At 40.9% G+C, this 18,851-nt stretch overlaps 1 protein-coding gene across 2 annotated transcripts in view; it reads left to right on the top strand.

Moving 5' to 3' along the window:
* The first annotated feature begins 322 nt into the window (after positions 1 to 322).
* Positions 323 to 18,851, top strand: part of ASAP1 (ArfGAP with SH3 domain, ankyrin repeat and PH domain 1) — a 146,072-nt gene continuing 127,543 nt past the window's right edge. For both annotated transcript variants that reach the window (XM_082753027.1, XM_082753026.1), the window contains exon 1: positions 323 to 846. The gene's annotated coding sequence lies outside the window, so the exon portion shown is untranslated. The remainder of the gene's footprint in view (positions 847 to 18,851) is intronic.

Below are 18,851 nucleotides of genomic sequence, written 5' to 3'. Positions count from 1 at the left end.
GTTCAGGAGTCCCAGGTAGCCACAGCTGATGGCACAGAGTGTGCACCGAGTGCAATATCAACTCCATCTCGGAGGAGGAAACCCTACCTAAAAATTATACACTTTTTAGCTAAAGCATCAGTATCTAGGAACAAAGGGAGGAAAACAGGATGCTGGAGCAGCAAGGTTGGGTACAAGTCCTCCTTTCCCTGCTATAATGCTATAATGCAGGGAAAGGAGGGCTCGGAGTTTTGAGCCCCCCCCCCCCCGGGCAGCTTGTGTTACAAGGCATCACATATCTGGCTGCAGCCCCCACCATGGGCAGGCGAAGGGTTAACAGGAGAGGCTGCACGTTAGCTGTATCTGTGGAGATTATGGTGTGTTTATCCAGTGTTCAGATTTCCTGTCTGAGTGTTTGGATTTCCTGAAATCCCTGCTATCAGCCCAAGTGCTGTCCACTGAGCAGACCTTTTTCTCTCTCACTTTTTTTTTTAAACTTTTTTTTTTTTTTTTTTTCACTTTGCTCACATGGTAGGCTTTCCTTCCTGCTCTCTTTCCAGTTGTAGTGCCTGTGTCTCCTCACCGGTCAGGACATTTATGGATGCAGATCAACACTCTTAGACTGCAGAACTCTGGGTTTGCCGTGCATTGGATTTCCTGTTTTTGTTTTGTTTTGCTTTGTTTTTAATTTTATTTGACTTTTTCTTTTTTATTCCTTTTTTTTTTTTTTTTTTTGGGAAATAAAACTTGAAGAAAAATGGTCTTTTCCAGCTGCCCATGGGAGAATACATTTTAGTTTGAGATGGAACAATGGCCTTAGGTTTGAAGAGCAAATCTGGAATGGGAATTCAGCCTGCACAAGTCCTGGTGAGTTACAGGGCATCGGCTGGGAGGGTGCTCAGTCCCGTACAGCTCTCGGACAAGGACAAAGGCTGAGCGCAGCCAGAGTGTGGCTGCTGAGCAAACTGCAAAAAGCAGAGGGGTATAGCTGAAGGTAAAACTTTTCTTAAAAATAAATAAATAAATAAATAGAAATAATTAAGTCCATTTTTCATTGCTAAAAATACACACTGCTCTACAGCCTAGATAACATCTAGGTAAACTTTACCGTAGCTAAATCTATCAGGCCAGATTCTACCAGTCCTTACCCATGTGAGTAACTTCTACTCACACAAACAACCTCAGTGGCTTTTAAAAGAGCTCGTATTAAGGGAAGGCTTGCAGAATTGGGGCCACATGTAGCAAATTGCAACAACTCAATCTGCGTGAAATTTGATCGTAAAAGAAAAAGATCATTTTATGAGTGTCATTGTATGCTTCCTTGGTCTTTTAAGCTTTATTGTTGATCCAGTTTTAAATTTGAAGAAAAACCCATGTGATAACTATTTCTCCTATTGTCTCTTAAATAAGTTTGCAGTAGGAGTGAAAGCGTATTTTCTGCAGTAATGTTCCGGGAGGCCAGAAAGGGGCTTTCGTTGTTGGAGGGAAAATGCTGAGTGCTGTGCTGCTCCAAACTGGAAAGCTATATTCAAACATGAGGCTTAGCTAAGGTTTTAACTTCATTTTTGGATGCGAGAGCCCATGGCAGCATTATTACTAGCCTGAGGTGTTTTTAGTTAAACCATGGTCACAAATGCAACACGTTGACTGGTTTCAAAATCAGTGAGTCAGCTTTGAAAAGAAAAAAAAATCTTCATTTCAGACCTCTTTGAATCAGATTTCATTGCTGGCATCCATGGAAGAGTTTTTGGAGTCAGATGTGGAAGATAAAACATCATCACTGTTGCAGCTTTTGTTGTGTCCCTTAGCTGCAGGCTGTGGTTGCACTGCACATTCCTGAGCTGCTCCTTGGACCTGTTCCAGGGACTTGGTTCTCTAATTTTAGGGAAAAATCTTGTTTCAGAAATTGCTTAGATACTAGGAAATGTATATAATGAAAACAGCTTTCTCTACTTTAGCTCTGATTTTCATTAGACTACTGAAAATGTCCTGAACTCTAGCATATAATACTGCACATCAATCATCATTTAAAATGTTGGGGTTTAGCAGGAGAAAATACCTTACTTTTTTATACCAATAAAGGGAAAAATACATTTTCCAAATTCTTTCCAGAGCTTCCAAATTTGAAGTTTTAAACTAACAATTGCCTAGTGTGCTGGGTTTCTGCACAACCCTTTGAATGTGATCCTGCTGCTCTTCTTCAAGCTTTTCTTCTTTCCTCAGTATCAGCAGAAGGTTTGTGTGATACCAGCCAGACCAAACTGGCGTCTTTTTGCCTGCAAGCCTTCAGGAACTCGATTTTAATTATTAACGCAGGGCAACACTGAAACTGATGGTATTTTATGCATCTAAATGTTGGTTCTTGCTGTGTACATAGGTGTGTATTCTCAGTGTGGGGGATCCCCAAAAAATGAAAGTGGGGACAAGGAGTTCCTCACCTGAGTTAGACCAGACCTTGGTGTCCTGTCTCGTGGCTGTGCTCTGTCCATGGCTGTGACTGAAGTGGCCAAAGCAGAAACGTGCTCCTCTCAAAGCTGGCAGAAGAGTCGGAACATCACTAATGATCAGTGAACTGCAGAAAATAGAGAGCACAGATGAAGACTGAGGGGAAATGTGAAGACTTCTCTAAGTCTACCCAGATCCCCTAGCTTTGGAAATGTGGTTGGCTGTCTGATGAGCAGGAGCCTTGGGACTGGTTCAGTTGCTTTTTTCCCTCTTTTTTGCAGGATGGTCAGAGCTTTCTGGTTTAAGTCAGGTTGGAAATGCTGTGGGAAGTTTTTTCTGGTGGTATTTTGGTATTTCCTCTTCTGCTCACACCCAGACCAGGAAGTGCAGAAGCACAACCTTCAGCTCATTGTGTGCGGATTTCTTTTTATAAATGTGAATTCGCTTCCCTCCCCCCCTCCACCCTCCTTTTTTTTTTTTTCTTTTTCTTTTTTTTTTTTCTTATTTTTTTTTCTTTTGTCCAAATAGCCCTCACAAAGGTTTAAGGCTTGCTTTGATTTAGACTGTGGGAATTTTTGGTACCTCTTATATAACTGTACCAAGCATTGAATAGTGCCCTAATAAATGATTATCAGATTATTTCTGTATTATCTAAATGCAATATTCCCAGCTCAACTCCCCACTGCTATATGTTAATGGGCCAGTATCCTCCAGCAACTGGTTATGTTGGCATTTGTCCCCATACCTTCGGCAGCTAATTGATGGCTGATTGGACACGAAGACCTATCTGTCCAGTTGCCCATGGAGAAATGTGGCAAAAGACCAATTCTTTTTCGTAACTAATTGCACTGTTAAGCTCTCTACAGTTAGATACCTCACATTTTTTTTCCCTTTTTCTTCTATCTCTTCTGCATCAGTGAGGAAGTTCAGCTCGTGCACCTTCTCCACATGTGTCCAACTCATTCACCATCACGGCCGCCAGTCCTCCAGCCTTTCTTGCTGTTGTTGGCAAGTTCAGATAAACAGTTTTGACAGGCAGAGAGTCCTGCAGAGCTAACTTCATGCATGCAGTGATATTTCTCTGCTCAGATGATGAATGGACCAGAGGAACTAAGCCACTTTCCCTGAAATTTTTCCCCACAATGTAAGCTTTTAACCCCTCCTTTCCACGCTATTTTCTGGAAAAAGCAAAGAATGCAATTCCTTACCTGATCACTTTGGGATTAAAATTGTTTCATTGAGCCTCTTCTACCCACCTTGTAGGGTCTTTTGTCAGCCATTTTTTAAATGAAAATGAACTTTAGGTGGATCTTAAAGTTAGGTACACAGCAAAAGGATTATTCTTATTTCCATTTGGGTCCACTATCATGAGTGCTACATGAACAGATGGAAATACAAGCAAAGGGAACTGTCATTACATAATTCTATAATTCAAGAAGACTTAAATAGGCACAGTGGAATTACCAAGGATTTTGGAGGTGTGTTGTTGTTTTGGGGCACTTTTTCTCTTTGCGCTTGTGCTTTAAGGCTCTCTCTTGTGCTTTGGGGAGGAGCAGTGCTTCAGGGAGAGGGCACCAGGTGGTGAGAGAAGGATGCTAGGCCCTGTTATTTCAGACACTGATTAGTGTGAGAATGGGAAGTGGTAGGGTTCAGCCTGGAGCAGGTATTGCCCTTGTAGAACACAGAATCCCGGAATGGTTTGGGTTGGAAGGGACCTTAAAGATTATCTAATTCCAACCCCCTGCCATGGGCAGGGACACCTACCACTAGACCAGGCTGCTCAATGCCCCATCCAGCCTGGTTCTCATCCACATGGTACCCACAAGGCAAGCTCCATCCACACTGAGGGTCCTTGCTTGATCCCCCCGAAATGCAAAGCCAGAGAGGCAGTGATGCTTTCCCTGTACTCTCCCTTATCTCGGCTGGAGTTAACAAAACCCATCTGCCTCTGTGAGTCAGCAGAAAAGCATTCAGCTTTTATAAGAGTTAAGGGACATGGGATAGGGCAATGTCAAAGCGCAGAAGGCTTCTCCCGGCTTTTCATTCGCACAGTGCTCACGTAGAGGAAGTCGCATTTTCCATTCCCATTCACCAGGAAAGGTTATTTACACCAAGCTGAGGATGCAGCCCCTGGCATACAAGACCAGGGCTGCCGAACAAGGCTCCTTTCATCAGAAGTAAACATGAACAAATGCAGAAACGACAAGCGGTGCATACCACGATGTGGCTGCTGCTAGCAGCTTGGAATAGTCAAGAAAACTTGATTTTCTTCTCATCAAAAACGAAACAAGGAAGCCCCCCCTCCCCTCCACCCCCACTGCTACCACCCTGGCTCGAGCAAGTCGATCCGTAGGTATTTGTGTGGGGGTTTGTTCTTGGTGGTTAACCACATAACAATTCGAAGCATGTGGCTAACTCCGAAGAAACTGCCTTTAAACGTTTGCAGACTGCGGTGGTGTTAGCGAGAGCGAGGGGCTGCGGGCCACGGCGGGCTGCAGCAGGAAGCCCTGTACATCCTGCAATATAGTCCTGTGAAGAGGGGAAAAAAAAAAAAAAAAAAAAAAAGAAGGTGGTTGTGACTCTTGGAGCTTCTCTGCTGTCGATGCACGGCAGCACAGGGCAGATGTCCCCCACGTCATGTTTCACGTCTTTATTGGTGTGTCAGGGCGAAACACCCAGCAGGAAGTACACAGCAGAGAAAAGAGGTGGCGGCCAGTGGGAGAGCATTTCAGCACACAACTTTCATAAATAAATCAGGAGGAAAAATAACAAACAAACTGGGAGGCCTTTGCGGTGAAGCAGAGCACGCTTGCGACTGTAGGGCGATCTCCAAGGGAAGCGTAGGCCTGGAGAAGGAGGCTCAAGGAGGCGCTGGGGAAAAGGCAGCGAGGAGCAGCCCTGCTGTAGCTTGGGGTGGTAAAAATGCTCTTCTGTCCCTCTAGGCCTGAATTTGTTGGGCAGGGAGGAAAGGCTGGAGGGAGGATGTGCACAGAAGCGATGGGAGTAGTTGTGTCTGTGGGGGTAAATGGCCCGGCGTCCATGCGTGCCACAGTGCTTGTCAGGACAGAGCTGTCGGGGTACATAATGTCCAGTTTTAAAGGATTTGGTGCTTAAAGAAACCAGTACATCTTAAGACTACAACTGGAGGAGACCCATGTGAGATATTCAGTGAGTTTGCAGCTCCCAGAAGATCACGGGTTTTTAGTTTCTCTTCATTTCTGGTTCATCCCAAGTCTATATCCAGGAGGGCCCGTCTTTGAGAACAAGCAGACAAGTTTCTAAATGTTACTTGTGCAAATACTGAACTTCAATTAATTTTCTTCACCCAGCTATAAGCCTCATTTGTAATTCAGCAGCTAAAAATACAGTATCTGAACCATTACCAGAATTGCCCTTAATCTAGGAAAGAAAATGACTTTTGGTGTCAGGCCCTAAGGCTGAAAATTCAACCTGCTTTGGAGAAAAGGCAAATGAGGCCTTGCCAGGTCTTCCCTCTTTGTTTCATCAGCTGGAGCTGTGGCTTTGTGGAAGAGGTAGGGGTGGGATTTCAGCTGGAAACCAAGCTGTGTCCCCAGGGTCCTGGCAGGATCTGCGACTACACATGCTTCTCCATTTATATTCTCCAGTCTGGGGAGGAAGGAAATCGGCCATTAGTGGCCAAACCACAGCCACGGGACAGCCACCTTCTGGCACTGAGTTATGGTGTGACCACAGGCAAGTCACTGCATGGCACTACCCAGATCAGCAGCAGAAGTGTGGCTCACTCCCACTTTCCTCCCCTTCATCCCTGGAGCAGCCAGAAGGGAGTGTGCAGATGGGAAATGCAGGGCACACAGACAATGTGCTCCTCAAAACTACTGGGGCAGGAAGAGGGAGACGTCTCCTGCCAAGTCTGGTGCAGCTGCATGCGCTTTTTAATGCAGTTGGCCAAATGCACAGGAAACAATTTTGTTCTGGCCAGAACTGCCAGACTGTGAGGCAGCAGGACATTTCAGGCACAAGGACACACCTTCTCGTATCTAGGTTCAGCATAACACCAAGGCCTTAGCATGATACTCTGGTTCCATATGAGAAGATAAAACTATCCCAGCCAGTGCTTCAAGACCCTGGTCCAGCAGTGGCTGATAACATACACGTAGGAAGCAAGAGCCGAGCAGGGCTACATATAGTGATAATTCCTCAGATTAAAATCCAAGTTTCCCAGCACTTCATCTGAAAAACTTCTGGAGTCAAAGCCCATGCTTACATTGTACTTGTATTGGATAGACATTTGCAGCATGGATATGTGTTATTTTTCCTTTAAACTAATAGACATTTTTAACATCCATGAAAAAAGCTTATATGAGTTCAAAATGCAATTAGGCAAATTCATGGGGAAAAAAAAAATGTCTTCAATTTACAGCTGTTAAATCATTACTGACAGTCAGGGTCCAATCCTAGTCTCCTACATGAGGTTTTTAGCTATTTAGTAACTTTATAGTGCTGCTACAAATTGAGTTTTGTGTAAATATTCCAGATTTATTTGTGGGTAAATAAAATCTATGCCAGCACCATGGAGTGTATAGATTTATTTCATCTCATTTAGAGTGTAACTATATTGCTACTTTCCTTCTGCTTTCAAAACCAGTTGTTTAATAGTCACCCAAATTAGCAATTTTACCGATATAATCATTTACCTAATGGTACATTCTCCATAAAATGTGGAAGATTGAATTCTCTACTGGTGTAGGATACTAGTTCCATCCATCTGATCAGAGGCAGATCATAGATGCATATCCTTTAATAATTATTTCAGCAGGTGTCCTTTTATTTCTGTTCATAATTAGTAGCTGAGTATTTAGCAAAGCTTGTCAGGATCCAAAAATCCTACAATTCAGTTATCTATATTCATGAACAAAGGGGATCTCTACCTTGGTAATTTCTGAAAATATTTTATGAAGACTAATGGATATTATAATTCTACATTAAATTATTTATCAGCCACCAAGGTAGGATTTTGATTTCACACTTGTCCTAGATTAATGTCATAATCTGACTCCAGATTTAATCAATGGTAAGGTAGGAGTCAGCCAGAATCCTAGATCTCATGCATCATTTATACTTTATCATTTTATTTTGTGTGTTTACGAACTTGTTGTTGAGAAGGAGCCATGTGTTGTTGAGTTGGTCATGTTGGGGTTAAAAATCTACACCTAACACAAGATGATCTACAGCTGGTATTTGTTCTCACCACCTAGACAGTGAAATGAGATTGGGTTCAGTTGAAACCAATTTCCATACCACTGAGAAAATTAGAATTAATGGGTGTCAGTAACGGCAGGAATAAGGATAAAAAGGTGATTGTAAGTCATGTTTTGCTCCTGTATGCTTGAGCCATATGACAGTCTACCTGGCACCTGGTCTGAATTAGAGAATTCACTTGACAGTTGTGATTTATGCTTTTCTTCCTAGAGTTCCTGGGAAGCTCAGAATAGTAATTGTACTGTTGCCACTGTAGCGTAGTATATAGATATATGTACATGGTATATTGCAAACTCTTACAATTCATTCCTTTTGTTGCCTTCAGAGAACAGCCTGACTGTGAAGTTCCTCTTAGTGAGAAAGCTCCATGCCACAAGGATCATTTATAAGATTAATTCTGCCCATTTTAGGACTGATTCCTTTCCCAAACAGCCAGAAGAGACCCTAGGTCCTAAGTGTCTACTTCTGAGAGCTGGGATTTGAAGTAGACCCATGTCCCATGAGTCATATCAGGGCAAAAGTCATTCAATCTCTGCAACTTGAGGAAGAGAATTGGGTTTACAGATAAACTCCTACAATAGATATGCACAAGAGGGAACATGACCCCAGGCTGAAGCTTAGGAAAACAAGGAATCTTAGATAATGCTTTTTCATGATGCTGGATGTTGAAGTACAAATCGCCATTTAAAAGAATCATAGAATCATAGAATATCCTGAGTTGGAAGGGACCCTTAAGGATCATCAAGTCCAACTCTTGACACCGCACAGGTCTACCCAAAAGTTCAGACCATGTGCCTAAGTTCACAGTCCAATCTTTTCTTAAATTCAGACAGGCTCGGTGCAGTGACCACTTCCCTGGGGAGCCTGTTCCAGTGTGCAACCACCCTCTCTGTGAAGAACCCCCTCCTGACGTCCAGCCTAAAAAGAACAGAAAGCAATCACATTCTTGTTGTGTTTTATGTTCTGGGAGGAAAAAAAAAAAAATAAATCACAGAGACTTTGATAATTGAAATGGATATTAAATAATGTGTTACTAAGAAATCTGCAACGTTCGTAGTCTGGTCTCTATAAATGAGGCTAAGGCAATTGCACTGTGTGCCCCTCTGTGATTTTGAACCCCTTCAGTCAATTCTTATGGAGGAACAGAGAACTCAAAAGCTACATATTTCACGAACACAGGCAGATAGACAGAATAAAGAAACAGTTTGTTATCTTCGAGTACCTCCTCCCCAGTGAAAAAGTCACTTCTACTGTGAGAAAAAAGAGGAAAGACATAACTTGCATGGAAGTGAGGCACTGTGCTCACTACAACCTGTGGGAAAAGCTTCAACAGGCATTTGTACTTCATTATACCCAGAGCTACATTCACACAGGAGGTAAAAGTCCACAAGCAGCCATACACCCATCGTTCTGCCACTTGAAAGCCTTCCCCTAGGAGCAGCAGGGTGCCTCTGTGGGCTTTCATCACCCAAAGTCCTCTCTCTGTGTTCATGCAAACCTGAATAGCTTTAGGAGCAACAAGAGTTAGGTGAAAGACACCTGTTGTTATTTATCCCGCTATTTTAATTCTCTCTCCTTGAAAGACATGCCTGTTTGCAATATCATGGACCATTAATCCACCACATTAATAGGGAAAGCATTCCCTAGGAATAATAATATCCTAACATCAGTATTACTGGCCTATGAGTGCTGACTGCCAGTACAGTAGCGAAGTTTTGCTTAGGCAAGCAGTACCAGGAAAGAACCCTGTTTGCTAAAGCTGTCCTTTGTAGATAATGCTTAAATCAGTAATTTTCAAAAGCTGGTTGCCTAAAATTCAGAGCCTCAGCTCATACCAAAGTCCTGGATAAATTATATCAATGTTCTTTGGAAAGTGAGGTCAATTATTTCAATCCAGTAATGAAGGTTTCAGTAGACAAGAGTTCAGCACTTCTGCTTGATTTTCCCAGTGCAAGACAATGTATGTCAGTCGTGAGCTGCAGAACATTTGTTTTTTTCAATCCAAATCCCTTCTAAATAGAAATCACCAGCTGGGCCAGACCATTGAAGACAAGTCAATTCATGTCTTAGAGAAAGACGCTGGGCTCCCTCCAGAACTTAGAAGGGAAAGAAACTCAGATCCCCAGAAAGGACAGTTGAGTGTTTTCACTCCTTAGCACCTCTAGCCATCTGCAATTTGTATTAGTGTACTAGATTTAGCAGGAGATGAGTGGTGGTCACGAACACCAGAACTGAACAGTCACATCCAGCTCCCACTCCAGATGCAAACTGCAGTGGGTTTTGCTGTGGTTTTCCACAGACAGGAGGACGGACAACAGTGACCAGGCAGCATCTGTGTGAACCCTGGCAACACCCTCTGATTTCGACAGTAGTTATCATGAGAAAATTATGTTTCTGTTTTGTCTTTTCCTGTGCATGTTAAAAACAAGACGTTTGTTGGGTTTTCTTCCCAAAAAGGAAATAGGTTCATTCAGGAATGCATGAGGCAAATCGGGTTCTTTTAAGTACCAAAAGATACATGTGTGCAATTTCAACATTTTTAAGCCCTCCCGGGATATTTGTTCAATATCAGTTGTGTCTGTTATTGTAATGGTTTTGCAGTAAACAGTAGATCTGATATAAAGAAACCCAGCCTAATTTATACTGTTAATGTAGTCTTTCTTAGAAGCAGAAGCTATTTACAAGACCATAATTTCCCTCAGAGACACTATTTTTAATTGGGGAAGAGTTCTCTCAGAGGAGTAATAGTCTTACATCTGTGCAGTATTTTCCCAATCAGGAGATCAAGAGAAAGAGGATCTGAGCAACTGCTTCTTTACGTAACAATGAACATAGGGCTTTGGAGTAAATCATAATGTGCAATAAAATTAAAAAAAAAAAAAAAAATTGGCTGGAGATTAATGACTGGAATGGGATTTACTGAATTAAATTGGATCAGATGTTCCCCAGAAAAATCTGAGTTAGATTCAGAGTACTTTTGTTTTTCACAAAGAAAGATTTAGCTTGATTGTGTCATAACTACTGACAATTTCTAGACCTTGCAGAAGTGGTCCTAGGTGCCTACAGGAGAAGTGTGGAAAACCTGGTCTTGAGCAGGCAAGGAAGAGACTGAACACAGAGCCTCCATGGCACACAGTCTCATTAACTGTTAAAGTATTATAGACAACATTATAGTTTTACAAGATATTAAGGGCTCACTTAAGGTTTCTCCTTCCAGGGGCAGGTTCATGAGTACAGGTCTGCCTCAAAGACAGATACCTACTGAATTGTTGAAGACTGCTATCAAAGTCCAGTTGTGCCTTTCATGTTCACTGTCAGGTGGCTGAGGTGGCTCCTTCTTCCTGTGCTTTCTTCTGTGAATCTGCTTTCGAGTGTCCACCCTTCCCGATATGGGCTAAAGAGAAGCGTGGGCAGCTGACTCAGGCTTTTGAATTTCCCCCCGGGACTGAGGCTTTCCAAGCTAACACTTGGGTTGATGTTTCAGTCCCAGATTTTTTTGTGGCTTCAGCCTTGAGAAGCAAAATATTTGTGTTTCTAACACTGTTCACTGAAGAGACAGGTTTAAAATTATAAGCCACGGACTGAGACTGAAGTTTCCTGTTGGTGTTGGTGGCTTTTTTTAATCAGAGATGTGTGTTCTTTTGTCAAGAACCAGACGCAGTTCATGAATATAACAGAGGAGGAAATCAAAGCTACCTAAGCTACTGACTGTGCTAGAGATACCAAAACTTTTTTTGTTGTTGTTGTTTTCCTTTTAATTAATATTATTTGCTGACGTAAAAGTGAAGCAGGTCTGTAACATGTCTGATAAAAAGGTTCATTCAGGAGGTGCAATGCTGAAGGTACCAGACACCTGCCTTGTTGCCTGTTCTCAGGCATCTGGCAAGGTGCCTGTCAAGCTAGCTTTGCAGCACTTGGCTTAGTGACTTTCCCTTATTAACTCAGTTTCCCTAGGCTTTTGTAAAAAATGGACCTAACAACAGTTGCCTAGAGCCAGGAGAAGAAGAGCAAGACTACATTATTAAAACCCAGAATGCAACACCATTTTAAAATTCATCAAAGTGCTCAGAACAAATTCTCCAGAGATCAGGGACTTAGTCATTCCAGGTTTCTCCAACTCATTTAGATAATTGTCCCTTGAAATAGTTATCTCTTTCTTTTTTATTCTTCTTCTTCTTCTCTCTCTCTCTCTTTTTTTTTTTTTTTAACATTGGTACTTGCCAAGTATTCGCTTAGCAGGCAGCTCAGCTCTACAGCTGCAGAAGAGCAGAAGAAACCTCAAGTTTCCCACCATGCACATCTCTGCTTTCTGCAACATGCACCAACCATAAAGCGCGTCTAAAAAATCATCTCATTGTCACCTGCTGACATAGTAGCAACTCATTAACCAATTTAACTAATTAATACATTGGTCAAATTCATTTCACTGTGAAGTGATTTATTAAGTAATAGGGGAGGTTTAGAGAGGTAAAATATGAGTTATTCCATATTTTTAACTACCATCAGAGCCTGGAGAGACTCAGTCTTGATGCTTTCCCATCTTCCTGAAAGCTATGTGACTTGATTGCTTCTGTCTCAGAGTAAATTCATGCTGTCACTAAGACAAGCAGTCCAAGCACCACCATCATGTGAGCTCAAAAGGGAAACTGATACAAATGAAACTGGAAAAGGGCGGTTTATTTTTCAGCTGCATCATTCTTTTCTCGGTCAAAGTATCTAAACTTATAATCACAGTTCATTAATATAAACTTGTACTATAATTTTATTGTATATTATTTGTGTAATTTCTTGTAGCTAAAAATTTCTAAAGATAGTTAAAACTTCTCGTCAGATTGCTAGTGGTAGGTACAGTCATGGTAGCATACCCAAATAGATACTATTTCCTGGGGCTTCCATAAAAAGCCTAGTTTTTAAGTTTTCTTTTCTTTGTCTTGGCATCTCTTCTGAAATGTAGAACTAGGGCTACAGCCTTGTATATGCCCACAGGATGGTCTAGGCAGAAATACGAGGGCCCTACTGTGACGCACTTGGGGCATGCAGCACCCCAAGAGGTGTCTGCCTCTGTGCTCGGCACCCTACTCTCTCTTTTAGTCAGTAAAATGGAAGAGACAGTTTAGGCTGTGATTCATCTGACCTTTGTAGATATCTCCTTTAGCATGTCTTTTTCAACATCTACCCTTGTTGGATGAGGTGAGCTGCAACCTAGTTTCAGTTGACAGTATTGACTCTATCATGAGTAACTATAAAGGGAGCCTGGGGTGAACAGCCCAGGCAAAGACACTTTGTCAGATACATCCCACTTTTAAAGTCTAAAAGTTGAGTCAGAGCTCACTAAAGTGGATGTAAAGAATCCCATTAACATGGACTGAGTCTGGATCAAGTTTTAGGCTCTGTTCTGTCACTTCCTTTGAGATAATCTCATTTTTCTATATAAATAGTGCATATGATTTCAAAGGCATGCTCATGGATCTGGACATGACTCAGTACAGGAGGAGATACAGACGTGAGGAATGAAAGGAGAGGATATTTAAGAACATCTTTGTGTTCTTGTATTGAGGTTTCTATGTGCCTTGTATTTCTGGATATTCCATAGAGAGACTTTGATAATTCTGTGCCTGACTGCACTGCTGAAAGCCAGAACGGCCAGCAGTGCTGTACCAGCCAAAGGATGTGAAACAGACACAGGGTCCCTAAGCAGGAGAGTGGCACTGCTTGGCACGTGCCAAAGGGGAAGGCATGAAAAAAACGGCAGTTTGAAGGGCAGAGCTGTACCGAGACAAGAGGAGCTGGCAGAAGGCACTGTGGAGTCATCCTTCTGCTCAAAGCCTGGCTTTGTGCTGGAGACAGCAGACTGAGATGAGCACATCAGGGTCTGGTTCCTGGCTCTGCTACAGACCGTCTGTGTGGGACTCGTCTTTGGAGAAGAATTAGCAATGATCCTTTCAGGAGGAAATGTGTTCATTGACTTTCGTGATGTGTTCAGACAATGCGAGACCTGATGAGTGCCTGAACAATCGATGACAGCTAGAAGCAGGAGGCGTGCCACTGGCTTTGCTTGAGAGCTGCCGCCACACAGCAGAAAAGTAGGGATGATACGGAAAGCTCAGATGCACCATGCAGAGAGAAGCTGATTTTTAACATGGCTACAACAGGTTTAGTCGTTTCTGATTTGTACAATCCTATAAATCCATTTGCAAGTTGCCGTTATTGAATTCAGCCCACAATAAGCAGCTATCGAAAATGAGCGGGGACAGTGACAAGAGGATGTAACATTCAGATTGTATTATTAATCTATCATCCATATACTGTGCACAGGACTATTTACTGCAGACTCCATACTGAACTAATCATTAAACAGTTACTAACCTTGCAGAGCAGGCGGAAAACACTCTCATGTCATGAGCTTCTCACAGGCTTCAGAAGTAGATTGCAAGTAACTCAAAATCTTGGACTGTGGATGGCAGCCTTGTCATCAAATATAAGAAAATACCCTTGACAGGGTCTGTGAGAGCTCTCTAGAGGTTTGCAGCTGGGAATCAGGCGCTCTGATTAACTGCTGCCTCCACAAAATGAAAAATCTTCCCCGAGCCCAAGAAACAGCTGATGGATATCGTAGGAAGTGATAAAAAGGTCACTCGTAAGTAGATCCAAAGAGGTTTAAGTCACAACACCGCCATCCTGAAGGCCTTCAACAAATAACAAAAGACAGGCATCAAAGACCGCAGAGTCCTTCAGTCTAAATACTTACACAAATCTCTGTGTCATATACCTGAGTCTTGAAAATTCACCTTTGAAGAAGATTGCAGAAAATTACCAAACAATTGCACTTAAACCCTCTGGCTGGCTGTAGCGATGTGTTGTAAAATTGTACAGTGGTGATATATTACAAAACTGTTAAACCCTAAACTTATCAACTTTTGTGGCATGAATTCCTAAAGCAGATTTAGGCTGTCCAGTGAAACTATTCCATAGCCCTTTGTACAGCCCAGATATCATATAATCATTTCATAATCCTAGGAGGATTGTATCATCAGATGAATGTGGAGAATGATTTTCCATTCTAACAGCAATGCCATCTCCTAAAACGAGTTTTTGTTTGTTTATTTGTTTGTTTGTTTTTACTAAGAATACTGTACAAGGAATTACCTGAATTTTAAAAGTTGATTTTCAATATGTATTCAAACACATGGCTATTTCATGGAAGAAAACTACTTTGCCAATATATTTTAAAGCTCAATAGAATGACCTGAGGATTAATAATCCTCTCAACCTCACATCAATCCATTGTAAAACACTGGAATGGCTAATTCCAGACACTATTCAAAAGGAATTATTGAAAAGTAATGCAATTCATGGCAACCAGGATGGAATTAAAGGAAATGTATTTTATTTCAAGAAAGCTATTTTCATAGTTTTTGAGGTTTTATATTTTCTTGAAAAAAAAAAAATCAATACTATTGATGTAGTAAGTATGAACTTTAGTAGAGCTTTTGGCATCAAGCAGCATTTTGATTAAGAAACTAGAGGTATTTAAAGTCATATTGTAAATATTTTATAGATCATGAATTGAGCAATTGACAGTTCTCAGAAACAATTATAAATACGGACTCAAAGAGATTGTCATTCAATTTTTCAGGGTCTTATCTGGGCTCTAAGCTATTCTACATTATCATCCATAACTTGTAAGAGAAGCAGAAGTATCACTAGTAAAACAAGCAGAAATTGAGTGGAGACCACTGTGAACACAGAGCAGGACAGGTGGTATGCAGTGATCTGCTCACACAGTAAGGCAGGTACCAGTGCACAAGGTGAGATGAAAGAGAAAGATGCTGTGAGATGAAAGAGAAAGACAAGTGACAGATGCTTTGACAAAGAATCCAGTCCTGGTGGTCGCCAGCCTCTGTGTTTTTTGCTGAGTGCTACTTTCCCTGCCTTGAGCACTCAGGCCAGGCAGTGACCACATAACTCATCTTGCCCTTGGCTTCCCAGAGGTTAATTACAGCAATTCCTAAAAACCTGTTCGAGCCCTCTTGTAAGGACAGCTGTGTGTGGACATCCAGGGTAAAACAGACTATTTAACAAAGAAATATGTGTACTGCCTTGGTACATGCAATTCAATGATGACTTTTCTATTATTACTTCTTTCACGATTCAGCTCATTCCCATAAGCATGCCAGTGCTTTGATGGTGTATTTTTATGGAAGCACTGAGGACACTGCTAATGTATGAGGTCAGGATGGGGCTTTCATTGCTTAGGATATATTAAAATCAGGTCTGAGGTGACATGTCCAGAGACAAATACCCTCAAATTCCCTTCATATGTTAGACCACATGCTAATAGCGTTATCCAAATCATGGATTAGGGTGAAATCAGAGAACATAGGTTTCTTGCATGCTGTTTGGAGGATAACAACATAGACACAAGCAAAAGGAACCTATAGCAGATTTTGGCATAAAATAAAATATATTTTCTTTAATCTCACAGTTGATTCAAGCAAATGTCAGTTATTACGTGATTTGAGTGGTTTAATTCTGTATTTTGGTCATGAAAATAGTTTCAATAATCTTTGTAAAACATGATTTTGAAAACAATCATAAAATTTGCAAGACATGCTTTTCAACAGAATCTAGATAGAGCAAATAGTTGATTCCCAGTAGTTAAAATAACCAGCCTATTTTTTTCATTTGCTCATTTGCAGCAAATAAGATATTTTCTACCTGCATCATTTTAAAACTTCTTGGGATATAAAAGCTTTCTGCTCAGTCATTAGCTGTAAATTGCAGAATGAAGAAGTACTCTACAGCATTTCCAGATGAAGTAGTCTGTTTATACAGAAAGTACAAGAGCTATAATTACTACATGATCACATTTGTATATCAAGGTCAGAATTCCGTGATTCACGCTATTGTTTGGACATAAAGGGAGTTGATTTTCAGCATGGTGGTGTACAACTACTATTATTGCTACATCAGTGACTGTAGAAACAATATTAACTTTTGCTTGTTTGAGTTTTTCTAGGTGGGTTAACTCCAGTTCAAACATTCATGAAAAACGTCTGGTTAATATTTGTCCTAAAATATTCATTAGGCATGCAAAATATGTACTTAGGTATATACTCCCCAGGTTGTTCAGACTGTGTATTCTATTATGAAAGCAAAAATAAATCCACAATAACTAAAAGCAAACCAAAATAGGTCATTAAATGACTTATGCATGAAATCACAGAGAGTTTAAGCAGTATCAAATGCAGGTGATTAAAGACTGCAAAAATATTTCCTGATATTTTCTTCTTCTCTGCAAAATCCTTGCATAAGATTTTCTTCTTGCCTGTTATCCAATATACATTGCAATTTTTATATTCTACCCTGAGTATTCATTGGCTTTCCATGCTATTTTACCAGTTCTAAAAGCTTAAAAATATGGGGATTCAACTCATTATACTTGTTAGTTAAGAGCTAGGATTAGTCAAGCACTTAGATTGCACCAATTAATTTAATATGATTGCATGTACTCATAATCAGGCACAAGAATAAATGCTTTCCTCATCTGAGGACTAATAGAATTTGCTATTGTATTAACACATCTCAGTTGACACCCAGTTTCCATGTGACTTTAATGTCATCCTGTTCCTCGTTAGGCCTCTTTCTCTTACTTAAGCCCCAACTAGTCTTTCTCTTTTCAGCTGTGGGTGTCCGTAGGCAAAAAGCAATCATATTGCTCCAGGTGTTCATTGTTCTCCATCCATTCTGGGTTCTTCTATTTCCTATTCACTCCCTGCTCCCACTCACATGCTGTCATATATGAGCACTTTGCATAAAGCCGATAACGTTACCCTCACATTGCTAGGGATGGTTGGGCAGCCTTCTTTTTTTCAGGCAAGAAGTAGAGAGACAAGAGGTCATCTGTCTTTGGGCCAAGTTTATTAAAAGCTGTATTTAGCCTTGGAAATACTTTATGAAAGATGAAACATTCTCGTGCGTTCAAGGCCTGAGGAATTTGCCATCTGAATGCAGGCCTAATAACCTGTCCAAGGCCACTGAGACAAGGAGTTGGACGCACGTGAGCTTCTTCAACTCGGGCCAACTCTCTTCTCTCTGGGGAAGCCACGTATGTTTCCTTCTCATTGTTGTTTCTCATCAATCACTCCTGATAACTTCAACCAACTTGATTCCTTTACAAATATTTTTCTGGATTTGTTCCACATTTCACTTTGTTTGCTAGTTAGTGTAGTACTGAGAGGCCCAGAAATGAACATGAGACCTAGAAAGGGAATATAATCACCCTGAGCCACTGAGATCTAACTGCAAATGCTGTTAACACTGCCTATAGCAAATGGGTAATTAAATAATCTTCAGTAGCATATTACAGCGGAAGTAAGGAAATTCTGTGACTTTTTGGACTTTTGAAAAATGGATGAAATACAAATAAATTACTATCAGTTCAAAACATAATCTAATGTAAATCATACTTACTTGTGAACCTGGGTCAGCACTTCATTTTAAAAGCAACAAGCCATTATATATTATTTTTCTTTTTTAATCTAACATTGTTTTAATTTGAATAGCATAAACCTGCAATCATCAAGGTGACTGTTTTGCCTAAGGAGATAGCTAATATCATTAAAAAGAACAGATGTGCTGTAATGTTAAACAACAGACATGTCATCATGGGTTGAGCCAGATCCAAGGTTGCCAGTGGCTGTGATTTTGTTGTAAGACTGTGGTACTGTTATCTGCTGTTGGAGGCCTTTCCCAGCCCATGAAAAACAGTTCATCACCCAACTCTTCTTCTAATAGTCTTTTCCCTGCATATAATATTTATTCATTCATTCATAAATTCAAGCATAATATTCTGGACATAAGGCATATACTTCTGTTGGGTATAAGGTAGATAACTTATACCTTATTCTGTGTATGTTAGATACCTTACATACTTGACTTCATATCAAAGAACACAGCTCTTCCTTTAAAGCACTGCTCAGTCTTATGGACAGAGCTGTAACTATGTTTTCTCTGGTGCTGCCAAGCTGGTGGCACATGGCAGAATCTCAAATCCTTTATGTATATATGTAAAAATCTGAAACCTGTTTGGTTAATGAGGCCTCTAGTCCTCCTAATGGCAAAACATATTTTGACCACATCACTTGAAAGTATCCTAAAAAGGCTCAGAAACAGAAGGGAAAAGA

The sequence above is a fragment of the Aythya marila genome (genome assembly GCF_965140915.1).
Source record: "Aythya marila genome assembly, chromosome: 2".
NCBI classification, from domain to species: Eukaryota; Metazoa; Chordata; class Aves; order Anseriformes; family Anatidae; genus Aythya; species Aythya marila.
The sequence above is the reverse complement of the archived record's forward strand: the minus strand, read 5'-3'. Positions and strand labels throughout refer to the sequence as shown.